We start from the raw sequence: 13,693 nt of genomic DNA, 5'->3' as shown, positions 1-13,693 counted from the left end.
TGATGACAGGTTCTCTTTAAAAATCGGTTACTGTCAATGATATGTTATTCCTAATTACCCAACCCAGGAAGTGTCTTTGTTACTTCTCTACCCATCATCGTCTTCAACAATTTATGGTACTCGAAACAGCACACAAGCCCTAATTGCAACAAGTCATGTTGGCCGGGAACTTCACAGACTCAGTACATGGACTGCCTTCATTCCCTGTAGCATGCACAAGTCCCCACTTTGTACCATAAGTCTGCACAGAAAGTAACTACTAACAAATACAGTCCACCCATACGGCCTGTGTCATGATCTGCCGCTTTGGTATCTCCCAGCTCTGGCCTGGTCATATTAGGGGTTAATTTCTCCCTTCCTTATTTAAGTTTCTGGGATGCTATATCTGGGTGCTTCCTCTCTGGTTCAGCGCCAGTGATAGTCTATGTCTTATAGTGTGTGTAGCTCGCTCTATTGAGGTACCGGATCTGTCCTGCTGTGGACTCTCTTCCACCTAACCTGTGTGTCTGCCTCTCCTCTCCCAGCCCCATTCCGCTTGTCATAGCTTTGTTTATAGTTTGGACTTCCCATACTTGACTTACTCTCCCGTCACTGAAATGTCTCTGTCTCTCCCTTCAGCTTTCTCTATTACCGTTCGGCTCCTGACCCTTTGCTTGCTTCTGACTTTGAGTTTGTTCATCCCTTGTATATTGATTTGACTTCCCGTTGCTTACTCGGCTCTCTGACTACTCTGCTGTCACCTTGTGGTGACTCCACTGTACTACTCCAGGACACATTTTAGTGCAGTGTGACAGCCTGGTTGTCTCTTGAAACAGGTCATAAATCTCCTGGAACTGGTGAAGATCTAGTCATGTATCTGCTCTGGAATTGGTCATGGATCATAAGGGGGCTTTACACGCTGCGACATCGCTAATGCGGAGTCGTTGGGGTCACAAAAATTGTGACGCACATCCGGCCGCATTAGCGATGTTGCTGCGTGTGACACCGATGAGCGATTTTGCATCGTTGCAAAAACGTGCAAAATCGCTCATCGGTGACATGGGGGTCCATTCTCGATTATCGTTACTGCAGCAGTAACGATGTAGTTCTTCGCTCCTGCGGCAGCACACATCGCTATGTGTGACGCCGCAGGAACGAGGAACCTCCCCTTACCTGCCTCCAGGCCGCTATGAGGAAAAAAGGAGGTGGGTGGGATGTTCCGGCCACTCATCTCCGCCCCTCCGCTTCTATTGGGCGGCCGCTCAGTGACGTCGCTGTGACGCCGCACGGACCGCCCCCTTAGAAAGGAGGCTGTTCGCCAGTCACAGCAACGTCGCCGGGCAAGTAAGTATGTGTGACGGGTCTGGGCGATGTTGTGCGGCATGGGCAGCGATTTGCCCGTGTCGCACAACAGATGGGGGCGGATACCCATGCTAGCAATATCGGGACCGATATCACAACATGTAAAGTAGCTTTAACTCTAGAATTGGTCAAGGATCTTCCCCTGGAACTGGTCATGGATTTTCCTCTGTACCTGGTAATAGATCTTCCTCTGGAACTGGTCATGGGTAGTTCTCTGGAACTGCTAATGGATTTTTGGCTGTGAGCTTGATTTGTTGCTTACATGACCATACTTCTACAGGTTTAGTCAAAAAAATCTGCAGATTTCAGCTCACACAATTGATGTACCACTTGGATCCTTCAATCCTGGACAGTGCAAGGAGGTCAACTCCATGTTCAGGGAAGCACAATTCAAGTAGCAAAAAACGATTATTCCAGCATCACGCCTCTTGTATAAAAAAACTTTTATTTCTACATATTAAAAACCAACAGCGTGTAATCAGGACATCGACAAAATTTAAAAGCTGCGTCTTACGCTTTTCGAACCCATGTAATGGTTCTTATAGACATGTCATTACATTAAACTGCAACCATTCCAAAGCCTATAATAATATCCCTAAATCTTTAGAGTTTTACATATTTTTGAAGGGTACGAAATATTGCACTTTTTCCTAATAGTCTAGATTTAAGATGGGAGAAAGCTAATTGCATAAAAACATGTGGTCTAAAGCCAGCTTTACACCTTACAATTAGGGATGCGATCTCGTATGCGATGTGACACGCCCAGGTCGCATATGCGATCTAATGAGATTGCACGTAGGTCGTTCATTTGCTGTCACACGTGCGTTAGTAGCCTATGTTAAATTGATCAATTTTGTGTGCGATCCTTTAGATCATGTGTTCTGTGACGTATGCATTGGGCACCCTTTTTTTTTTTTATTTATTGACTTGACAAGCGTGTGTAATGTGTAGGGATGCGTTTTTACTATGTCATCTGCCATTCAGCTCTGCTACATGGCCGCTAACAGCAGACACAGACAGCCATGTAGCAGCGGTGAATGGCAGATGACAGCAGACAGAGCCGCACTGTCAGAATGAACTCGGGTGAACCTCACCCGACTTCATTGTGATGCTGCGGCTCTGTCTGTGCCGCGCCCTGATTAGCGGTCACCAGTGAAGACTCATCGGTGACCGCTAATCTCCTGAGTAAGTGAATTGAGCAGCCCTCTCTCATACTCACCGATCCCCGATCCCCGGCGCTGCACAGCATTCACACTGCTCCGGCGGCTTTTACTGTTTTGAAAAAGCCGGCCGCCCATTAAACAATCTCGTATTCCCTGCTTACCCCGCCCACCGGCGCCTGTGATTGGTTACAGTGAGACACGCCCCCCACGCTGAGTGACAGGTGTCACACTGCACCCAATCACAGCAGCCGGTGGGCGTGTCTATACTGTGTATTGAAATAAATAATTAAATAATTAAAAAAAACGGCGTGCGGTCCCCCCCAATTTTAAAACCAGCCAGATAAAGCCATACGGCTGAAGGCTGGTATTCTCAGGATGGGGAGCTCCACGTTATGGGGAGCCCCCCACCCTAACAATATCAGCCAACAGCCGCCCAGAATTGCCGCATACATTAGATGCGACAGTTCTGGGACTGTACCCGGCTCTTCCCGATTTACCCTGGTGCGTTGGTAAATCGGGGTAATAAGGAGTTATTGGCAGCCCATAGCTGCCAATAAGTCCTAGATTAATCATGTCAGGCGTCTAGGAGACACCCTCCATGATTAATCTGTAAATTACAGTAAATAAACACACACACCCGAAAAATCCTTTATTGGAAATAAAAAACACACACACATTCCCTGGTTCACCACTTTAATCAGCCCCAAAAAGCCCTCCATGTCCGGCGTAATCCAGGATGGTCCAGCGTCGCATCCAGCGCTGCTGCATGGAGGTGACAGGAGCTGCAGCAGACACAGCCGCTCCGGTCACCTCCACGCAGGTAATGAAGACAGCCGCGCGATCAGCTGCTGTCACTGAGGTTACCCGCTGTCGCTGGATCCAGCGGTGGATGCAGCGGTGGCCGCGGGTAACCTCAGTGACAGCAGCTGATCGCGCGGCTGTCTTCATTACCTGCGTGGAGGTGACCGGAGCGGCTGTGTCTGCTGCAGCTCCTGTCACCTCCATGCAGCAGCGCTGGATGCGACGCTGGACCATCCTGGATTACTCCGGACATGGAGGGCTTTTTGGGGCTGATTAAAGTGGTGAACCAGGGAATGTGTGTGTGTTTTTTATTTCCAATAAAGGATTTTTCGGGTGTGTGTGTTTATTTACTGTAATTTACAGATTAATCATGGAGGGTGTCTCCTAGACGCCTGACATGATTAATCTAGGACTTATTGGCAGCTATGGGCTGCCAATAACTCCTTATTACCCCGATTTACCAACGCACCAGGGTAAATCGGGAAGAGCCGGGTACAGTCCCAGAACTGTCGCATCTAATGTATGCGGCAATTCTGGGCGGCTGTTGGCTGATATTGTTAGGGTGGGGGGCTCCCCATAACGTGGAGCTCCCCATCCTGAGAATACCAGCCTTCAGCCGTATGGCTTTATCTGGCTGGTTTTAAAATTGGGGGGGACCGCACGCCGTTTTTTTTTAATTATTTAATTATTTATTTCAATACACAGTATAGACACGCCCACCGGCTGCTGTGATTGGGTGCAGTGTGACACCTGTCACTCAGCGTGGGGGGCGTGTCTCACTGTAACCAATCACAGGCGCCGGTGGGCGGGGTAAGCAGGGAATACGAGATTGTTTAATGGGCGGCCGTTTTTTTCAAAACAGTAAAAGCCGCCGGAGCAGTGAATGCCGTGCAGCGCTGCGCTGGAGATCGGGGATCGGTGAGTATATGAGAGAGGGGGATAGACTGACATGGACAGAGAGTGAGGGACAGAGATAGTGACGGACTGACAGAGATTAGTGCATGACAGACATTGTGAGGCGTTTCAGAACGCAGCTTTTCAGCTGCGCTCTGAAGCAGACCTTTTTTAAGCTGCGGTGCAGAGCGCACACCTGCGCACATAGCATCAGACACCAAAATCGTATGAGGGATGTCACACGTTACAATTGACTAGTTTCGTACTACCAAACGTCCAATGTATGAGGAATAAACGACGTGTATGCGATCACCGTATTTTCGTTCAATATCGATCGCATGTAGGTTTCACACGCAAATATATCACGAACGATGCCGGATGTGCGTCACTTACAACTTGACCCCAACGACGGATTGAAAGATCTATTGAAGTGTGTAAAGCAGGCTTAACTTGCATTTCTAGTACTATAGTCGCATGGACTGGACTGAAGGCCAAAGCAAACCAGGTAGAACAGAAATAGCAAATCATTCAACAAGGGTCTTTCTAGAAACACAGACACAAATTATTTGAAAAATGAAGATCTTGAAGCATTTTTACAGGGAAGGAAACAACATGAAGTCCATTGGAAAGCAGAAAATAATCAATTACACCTCTATTGTCCCTGCAGAACAGGAAATCTCATTGTATTGTTGGCTGTAAATAGCAGGAATATTGATTGATGGTTCATTGTGGTGTAATGAATGAGCAAGAACATGGACAATTATTTTCTTAACTGCTCCTAAAACAGGTAGATGAATGTTTGGTATTCTGACATTTAAAGTAATCACTTATCATCAGTGTGGGGGCTCAGGTAAGTCCAACCACTGGCATCCATACTAATCCTGAGAATGAGCTATGAAATGCTTTGAAAAAAAACTAAGTAAGGACTCCTTCACATTGAATTTTTATCTACGTTCAGTGGTCCTGTTGGAGCTTCCGTCCAAACACCCCCGCAAAACGGGTTTCGGATTCATATGCCAACGGGGCCATTGACTATAATGGAGCAGACGCAGTCAGCGTGTGCTCTGTCTTGCACCATTTTGGGGTGTATACGTAGTCTGCTATGTCTGGGTGTCTGCCTGCCCAAAAAGTGTATACGCCCAAAAATTGTGCAAGACAGAGCACACGGTGACTCTGTCTGCTCCATTATAGTCAATGGTCGGTGCATGCATCCGAAACCCATTTTGCGTGGGTGTTCGGATGAAAGCTCTGACGGGACCAGTAAACGTACGTAATAACGCAGTGAGAAACCAGCCTAATAGTTAATGGTTGCCACTCTTTCTTTCATTCTCTATGGGACTACTGAGGAGAACGGAGCACTGTACTAGCTACCTCCAGCAGTGTCATAGAGAATGAATGGATCGGTGGCTGTGTATGCCCAGCTACCACTTTGTTTCATCAGGGCAGTTTAGTTTCTGTTGAAAAAAAGTCTGTCTTTATAGTACATAGATATATCACATTCTCCATAGAGAAATATGTTTTGTAGCAGATCTCCACCCAAAAAATAGATTAGCTATCTGAATTGAGCTCCCTCCCCATTAGCTTTAAATGATTAAAAAACACCAGGTAAGTTTTCAATTGAACTGTCCCCTAAAAATGCTTCTTTATTTGCTGACTGTTATAAATACATATTAAATATAAATTTTTAAAGCGTAAAAACAATTCCACTTATTTGTCATATAATGTCTCTAGTGGACACAAATAATGCTTAATAGTATTGCACAAAGCCACAAGAATTTTAGGCAAAAAATACCATAATTTATTGGGTAAAAATATATACACAGCTATAATACTATAAATGTACACCTATAAGATGGTTTATACCAAATTAGATTACTAATTGTCATGGTTCCGCTGTGTGGAGGATTTTGCACACTGGTTATGTTCTGCCACGTTCTCCTCAACTACAGAACCAGCAGTTGTATGTTTCCTTTGTGCAGAGTAATTTGTATGTGTAATGCTCTGCTGTATTTCTTGAGCACTGGCTAACAGGTGGTTTTTCTCCATGCTGGTTCTGGGAGGCGCTTGCTCAGGTGTTCCTTGCTCCTGGTAATTGCTGTTTTATTACTGAGCATGCTCTCCCAGAACTTTGTCAGTCGTACTTCCTGGTTCCTCAGTTGTGCTTTTGGCTCTTGTTTGTCTTAAGGCCGCTTTACACGCTACGACATCGCTAAAGCGATGTCGTTGGGGTCACAGAGTTTGTGATGCACATCCGGCCGCGTTAGCGATGTCGTTGCGTGTGACACCTATGAGCGATTTTGAATCGTTGCAAAAACATTCAAAATCACTAATCGGTGACATGGGGGTCCATTCCCAATTATCGTTGCAGCTGCAGGTACGATGTTGTTCATCGTTCCTGCGGCAGCACACATCGCTATGTGTGACACCGCAGGAACGAGGAACCTCACCTTACCTGAGGCCGCCGGCAATGAGAAAGGAAGGAGGTGGGCGGAATGTTACGTCCTGCTAATCTCCGCCCCTCCACTTCTATTTGCCGGCCGCTTAGTGACGTCGTGGTGACGTCGTGGTGACGCTGAACGCACCTCCCCCTTGAGGGAGGGATTGTTCGGCAGTCACAGCAACGTCGCTGAACAGGTATGTGCATGTGACGCTGCCATAGCGATAATGTTCGCTACGGCAGCAATCACCACATATCGGCCGTACGGCGGGGGCGGGTGCTATGTCGCTCGACATCGCTAGCAATTGCTAGCTAAGTTGCAGCGTGTAAAGCGGCCTTTAATGTTCTGATCTTGGCTTCCTGATCCCAGACTGTTTATTGACCCCTACAACTTTGTCTCCGGATTTCAAATCAGGAGATACTTAGAGTGTATTTATGCATAATGATAAATTCAATAAACTTTTTTTAGGATAAAATCCAAAACTTTATTAAACAGTCAGATATACAAATATTAAAATAAACAGGGAGACACACCTTGTTGAAGGACGGATATAAGCCCATATTTTAAACACACATCGGTATTACTAGTCAGATAGAGTACAACGATCACCAATCTTTTTTTGCTCTTATTCATACATCCAGTAATTACTGTTAATAAAGGATCAGTACTATTGCCTAGATATTAGTGCTCTACACCTGCAATATACCACTAGTTTTGTAGATTAATTTACCACCAATATGCTCAAACTCAAAATCCTAAGTAGTGCGCATCATTGTTACACATAACTGGCAACATCCAGCAATATACAGTTAGGTCCAGAAATATTTGGACAGTGACACAATTTTCACGAGTTGGGCTCTGCATACCACCACATTGGATTTGAAATGAAACCTCTACAACAGAATTCAAGTGCAGATGGTAACGTTTAATTTGAAGGTTTGAACAAAAATATCTGATAGAAATTGTAGGAATTGTCACATTTCTTTACAAACACTCCACATTTTAGGAGGTCAAAAGTAATTGGACAAATAAATCAAACCCCAAAAAAAATATTTTTATTTTCAATATTTTGTTGCGAATCCTTTGGAGGCAATCACTGCCTTAAGTCTGGAACCCATGGACATCACCAAACGCTGGGTTTCCTCCTTCTTAATGCTTTTCCAGGCCTTTACAGCCACAGCCTTCAGGTCTTGCTTGTTTGTGGGTCTTTCCGTCTTAAGTCTGGATTTGAGCAAGTGAAATGCATGCTCAATTGGGTTAAGATCTGGTGATTGACTTGGCCATTGCAGAATGTTCCACTTTTTTGCACTCATGAACTCCTGGGTAGCTTTGGCTGTATGTTTGGGGTCATTGTCCATCTGTACTATGAAGCGCTGTCCGATCAACTTTGTGGCATTTGGCTGAATCTGGGCTGAAAGTATATCCCGGTACACTTCAGAATTCATCCGGCTACTCTTGTCTGCTGTTATGTCATCAATAAACACAAGTGACCCAGTGCCATTGAAAGCCATGCATGCCCATGCCATCACGTTGCCTCCACCATGTTTTACAGAGGATGTGGTGTGCCTTGGATCATGTGCCGTTCCCTTTCTTCTCCAAACTTTTTTCTTCCCATCATTCTGGTACAGGTTGATCTTGGTCTCATCTGTCCATAGAATACTTTTCCAGAACTGAGCTGGCTTCATGAGGTGTTTTTCAGCAAATTTAACTCTGGCCTGTCTATTTTTCGAATTGATGAATGGTTTGCATCTAGATGTGAACCCTTTGTATTTACTTTCATGGAGTCTTCTCTTTACTGTTGACTTAGAGACAGATACACCTACTTCACTGAGAGTGTTCTGGACTTCAGTTGATGTTGTGAACGGGTTCTTCTTCACCAAAGAACGTATGCGGCGATCATCCACCACTGTTGTCATCCATGGACGCCCAGGACTTTTTGAGTTCCCAAGCTCACCAGTCAATTCCTTTTTTCTCAGAATGTACCCGACTGTGGATTTTGCTACTCCAAGCATGTCTGCTATCTCTCTGATGGATTTTTTCTTTTTTTTCAGCCTCAGGATGTTCTGCTTCACCTCAATTGAGAGTTCCTTAGACCGCATGTTGTCTGGTCACAGCAACAACTTCCAAATGCAAAACCACACACCTATAATCAACCCCAGACCTTTTAACTACTTAATTGATTACAGGTTAACGAGGGAGACACCTTTAGAGTTAATTGCAGCCCTTAGAGTCCTTTGTCCAATTACTTTTGGTCCCTTGAAAAAGAGGAGGCTATGCATTACAGAGCTATGATTCCTAAACCCTTTCTCCGATTTGGATGTGAAAACTCTCATATTGTAGCTGGGAGTGTGCACTTTCAGCCCATATTATATATATAATTGTATTTCTGAACATGTTTTTGTAAACAGCTAAAATAACAAAACTTGTGTCACTGTCCAAATATTTCTGGACCTAACTGTAGATATGTGTCAACAATAGTCCATATGTAAATGTACCAATGAGCGCACTATAATCAAAATTTTGGGCAGTGCTGGGGAATATTTTATGTCAAGCTCAAAGGCAAGTGTGGTACTAAGCTGTTGCCTATCGGCATATGTATGCCATTGCTGTCAAAAACCGGCTATATACAGCACTCATCATAAAAGATATTGTATTTGATATTGCACCGATGGCAGTCCATATATATGACTAATAGTATACTATGTATATATATAACAACTGATTTATCTATATGCTTAAAGAATTATAATATGTGTGCTATATGCACCTGGGCTGAGCGTGATACTAAAGCGGTACATTTATGGATATAATGAAAAAAATCTTTTTGATGCACTGCTGCTATCTGTGCCTCTGACGATGTACATGCTATGGCACTTTGTGTTTGCAGGTGAGTTGAATCAATTTTGATGTATATGGCAGCTGTAGATCACTTACTGTAATATACATATGTGGCAATATCTTTTATGATGAGTGCTGTATATAGCCGGTTTTTGACAGCAATGGCATACATATGCCGATAGGCAACAGCTTAGTACCACACTTGCCTTTGAGCTTGACATAAAATATTCCCCAGCACTGCCCAAAATTTTGATTATAGTGCGCTCATTGGTACATTTACATATGGACTATTGTTGGCACATATCTATATTGCTGGATGTTGCCAGTTATGTGTAACAATGATGCGCACTACTTAGGATTTTGTGTTTGAGCATATTGGTGGTAAATTAATCTACAAAACTAGTGGTATATTGCAGGTGTACAGCACTAATATCTAGGCAATAGTACTGATCCTTTATTAACAGTAATTACTGGATGTATGAATAAGAGCAAAAAAAGATTGGTGATCGTTGTACTCTATCTGACTAGTAATACCGATGTTTGTTTAAAATATGGGCTTATATCCGTCCTTCAATAAGGTGTGTCTCCCTGTTTATTTTAATATTTGTATATCTGACTGTTTAATAAAGTTTTGGATTTTATCCTAAAAAAAGTTTATTGAATTTATCATTATGCATAAATACACTCTGAGTATCTCCTGATTTGAAATCCGGAGACAAAATTGTAGGTGTCTAAGTTGAGTGATGCTCCTTAATTTGAAGTTGGGACTAATGTGTTAATTAACTGTTTATTGACCCCTCTCTACCCGCTCCCTTTTCTTGTTGTGATCTCCTGGCTTCTGACCTAGAAACATTACCTGACCACGTCTCTGTCTGCTTCTTGAATCTATACATACTCTCCTGGAATTCTGATCCTTGGCCTGTTATTTGACTGAATTTCTGTTTACTCGCTGTGTGCAGTCGTGTCTTCCTGTGTTCTGATCCCAACTTGTCTGACTACACTTCCATCCATACTGCTCGTAAGTAGTAACTAGGATCACACTAATGATATATACTGAACGCTATTAACTGCAAAAATAAATAAATATTATACTCTTCCCAGTGCTTAAATATACCTATTTCAGTATATTAGCATACATTAATTCCTATAATCAGTATTGCATCATGCCATAGAAAAGTATATTGCACAAACTAATCAAGTAAACAAATCTGGTATAAATTATCACCACTAAAGGCTGCTTTACACGCAGCGACATCGCTAGCAATGTTGCTAGCGATATCACCCGCCCCCGTCGTCTGTGCGTCACAGGCAAATCACTGCCCGTGGTGAACAATATCGCCGGTACCCGTCACACCAACTTACCTTCCTAACGACGTCGCTCAGCAGGCCTCCAATAGAAGCGGAGGGGCAGAGAGCAGCCGCATGAACGAAACTCCCACCTCGTTGCCGGAGGACGCAGGAATGCTGTTGTTCGTCACTCCTGGGGTGTCACACGTAGCGATGTGTGCTGCCTCAGGAACGACGAACAACTTGCGTCCAGAACGAGCAACGATATTTTGAAAAGGAATGACGTGTCAACAATCAACGATTTGGTGAGTATTTGGGATCACTTGCGGTCGCTCGTGTCACACGCAACGACGTCGCTAACATGGCCAGATGTGCGTCACGAATTCTATTACACCAGCGACATCTCGTTAGCGATGTCATTACGTGTAATGGGGCCTTTAGTGTAATGTAGCCTTTTTGTTCAATTAGTTATACCTGTATAGTGGGACCAAGTGCTTCAGCAGGCCTCGTGCTCTGATGTGTGTTTTGTATGTCATTTCCTGCTCTCTGAGAAGTGTCTAATGAGTTGCTTGTGCTGTATCACAAATCTTAGTACACTCCTGACTGACAGGAATTAGATGAGCTGTGGTGTCAAATCCCATACCACATCCCACGCTAGCTCTGCTCATTTTGATGAAGCTGGAAGAACCTTGCTTTAAGGCCGAAAACACACATCCGTTAAAAGAACGTCCGTGTAAAACGGGCCGTTTTTCGGGTCCGTTTTCCGTTTTTTAGGTCCATTTTTATGATATGTGTGGCCTGCGTGTGTATCCCGTATGCTAGCCGTATGTGCGTGTGGAATGTCCGTGTGTGCGTGAGTGAACTAACTGACATGTGTGTGTGTTGTCCATGTGAAATGTTCCGTGTGCGTGTGTGATGCACAATGTCGTTGATACATGACGGCAAACAGCAGACAGAGTTGCTTGATGAGAATGAAGTCGGGTGAACTTCACCCGACTTCATTGTCATGCCGCGGCTCTGTCTGTGTGCCGCGTACTGATTAGCAATCACCTGTGAAGGACTCACCGGTGACCGCTAATCCCCTGAGTGACTGAATTGAGCAGCCCTCTCTCATACTCACCATTCCCCGATCTGCACTGCTGTTATAAAAGCTCCGGCAGCTTTTACTATTTTGAAAAAGCCAGCCGCTCATTAATAAATCTCGTATTCCCTGCTTTACCCGCACACAGGTGCCTGTGATTGGTTGCAGTCAGACACGCCCCCCACGCTGAGTGACAGCTGTGTCACTGCACCCAATCACAGCAGCCGGTGGGCGTGTCTATACTGTGCAGTAAAATAAATAAATAAATAATTTAAAAAACCGGCGTGCGGTCCCCCCCCATTTTTAATACCAGCCAGATAAAGCCATACGGCTGAAGGCTGGTATTCTCAGGATGGGGAGCCCCACGTTATGGGGAGCCCCCCACCCTAACAATATCAGTCAGCAGCCGCCCAGAATTGTCGCATACATTAGATGCGGCTGTTCTGGGACTGTACCCGGCTCTTCCCGATTTGCCCTGGTGCGTTGGCAAATCGGGGTAATAAGGAGTTAATGGCAGCCCATAGCTGCTATTAAATCCTAGATTAATCATGTCAGGCATCTCCCCGAGATGTCTGCCATGATTAATCTGTAAATTTCAGTTAAAAAACACACTCACATGAAAAATCCTTTATTAGAAATAAAAAACAATAAAAAATTCCCTCATCACCAATTTATTAACCCCGACAAAGCCCTCCATGTCCGACATAATCCACGGACCTCCAGCGTCGCATCGAGCTCTGCTGCATCCAGGTGACAGGAGCAGCAGAAGACTAATTAATAGAATAATTTGTTATTGTTTTTTATTTCTAATAAATTTTTTTTCGAGTGTATGTGTTTTTTAACTGAAATTTACAGATTAATCATGGCAGACATCTCGGGGAGACGCCTGACATGATTAATCTAGCATTTAATAGCAGCTATGGGCTGCCATTAACTCCTTATTACCCCGATTTGCCAACGCACCAGGGCAAATCGGGAAGAGCCGGGTACAGTCCCAGAACTGTCGCATATAATGTATGCGGCAATTCTGGGCGGCTGCTGACTGATATTGTTAGGCTGGGGGGCTCCCCATAACATGGGGCTCCCCATCCTGAGAATACCAGCCTTCAGCCGTATGGCTTTATCTGGCTGGTATTAAAAATGGGGGGGACCGCACGCCGTTTTTTTTTTTGTTTCAAAAAAACTTTATTGATAGACTATAATGCACATTTTTGCTGCGCCCACGTGATGTAGTATTTCTCAAATGTGTGTATGCTGTATTTGTGGGCATAGCCGTGTTTAGGTGAGAAATATCATATGCTTTGATGAAAGAAAACGTGAAGTTGGATTTTCAAGATAATTGTGAGGAAATTATCTATTTATCAAAAATAACTAGATGATCATCAATGGCTGGGCAACGGAGCTTTGAAGATCATGGAAAAGTAAGTGCATTATTTGATGGCATTGACTACTCATCAAAATGTAGTACAGACAAGACATAGAATGACAGACAGACCGACATTGTTAATTCAGCCTAGAAATAGTGGGGTTTTTTTAGTTTGCATTCATGATTTTAATAAAATATTTGTATGGTCTTCTTAAAAATGTTTTAAAATGAAAATAAAGAAAAAAAATCTGATTTATTATTAAAATAAAGAAAAAATATAATGTTTATATGTTATAAACTTGTGTTTTGTTATAAATGTTTAACTATGTAAACGTGAAAAAAACATCATTTTTGACATAAATTTTTTAAGTCATCAATATTGTTTACCAAATTTTAAGCAATATAGTGGAATGGTTCGGCATTATGGATGCTGCAACAAATTATTGTTTATTTTAAATGAAAAACTATGTTTCAACACTAGCAT

The sequence above is a fragment of the Anomaloglossus baeobatrachus genome, chromosome 1, assembly GCF_048569485.1.
Source record: "Anomaloglossus baeobatrachus isolate aAnoBae1 chromosome 1, aAnoBae1.hap1, whole genome shotgun sequence".
Lineage (NCBI taxonomy): Eukaryota > Metazoa > Chordata > Amphibia > Anura > Aromobatidae > Anomaloglossus > Anomaloglossus baeobatrachus.
The sequence above is the reverse complement of the archived record's forward strand: the minus strand, read 5'-3'. Positions refer to the sequence as shown.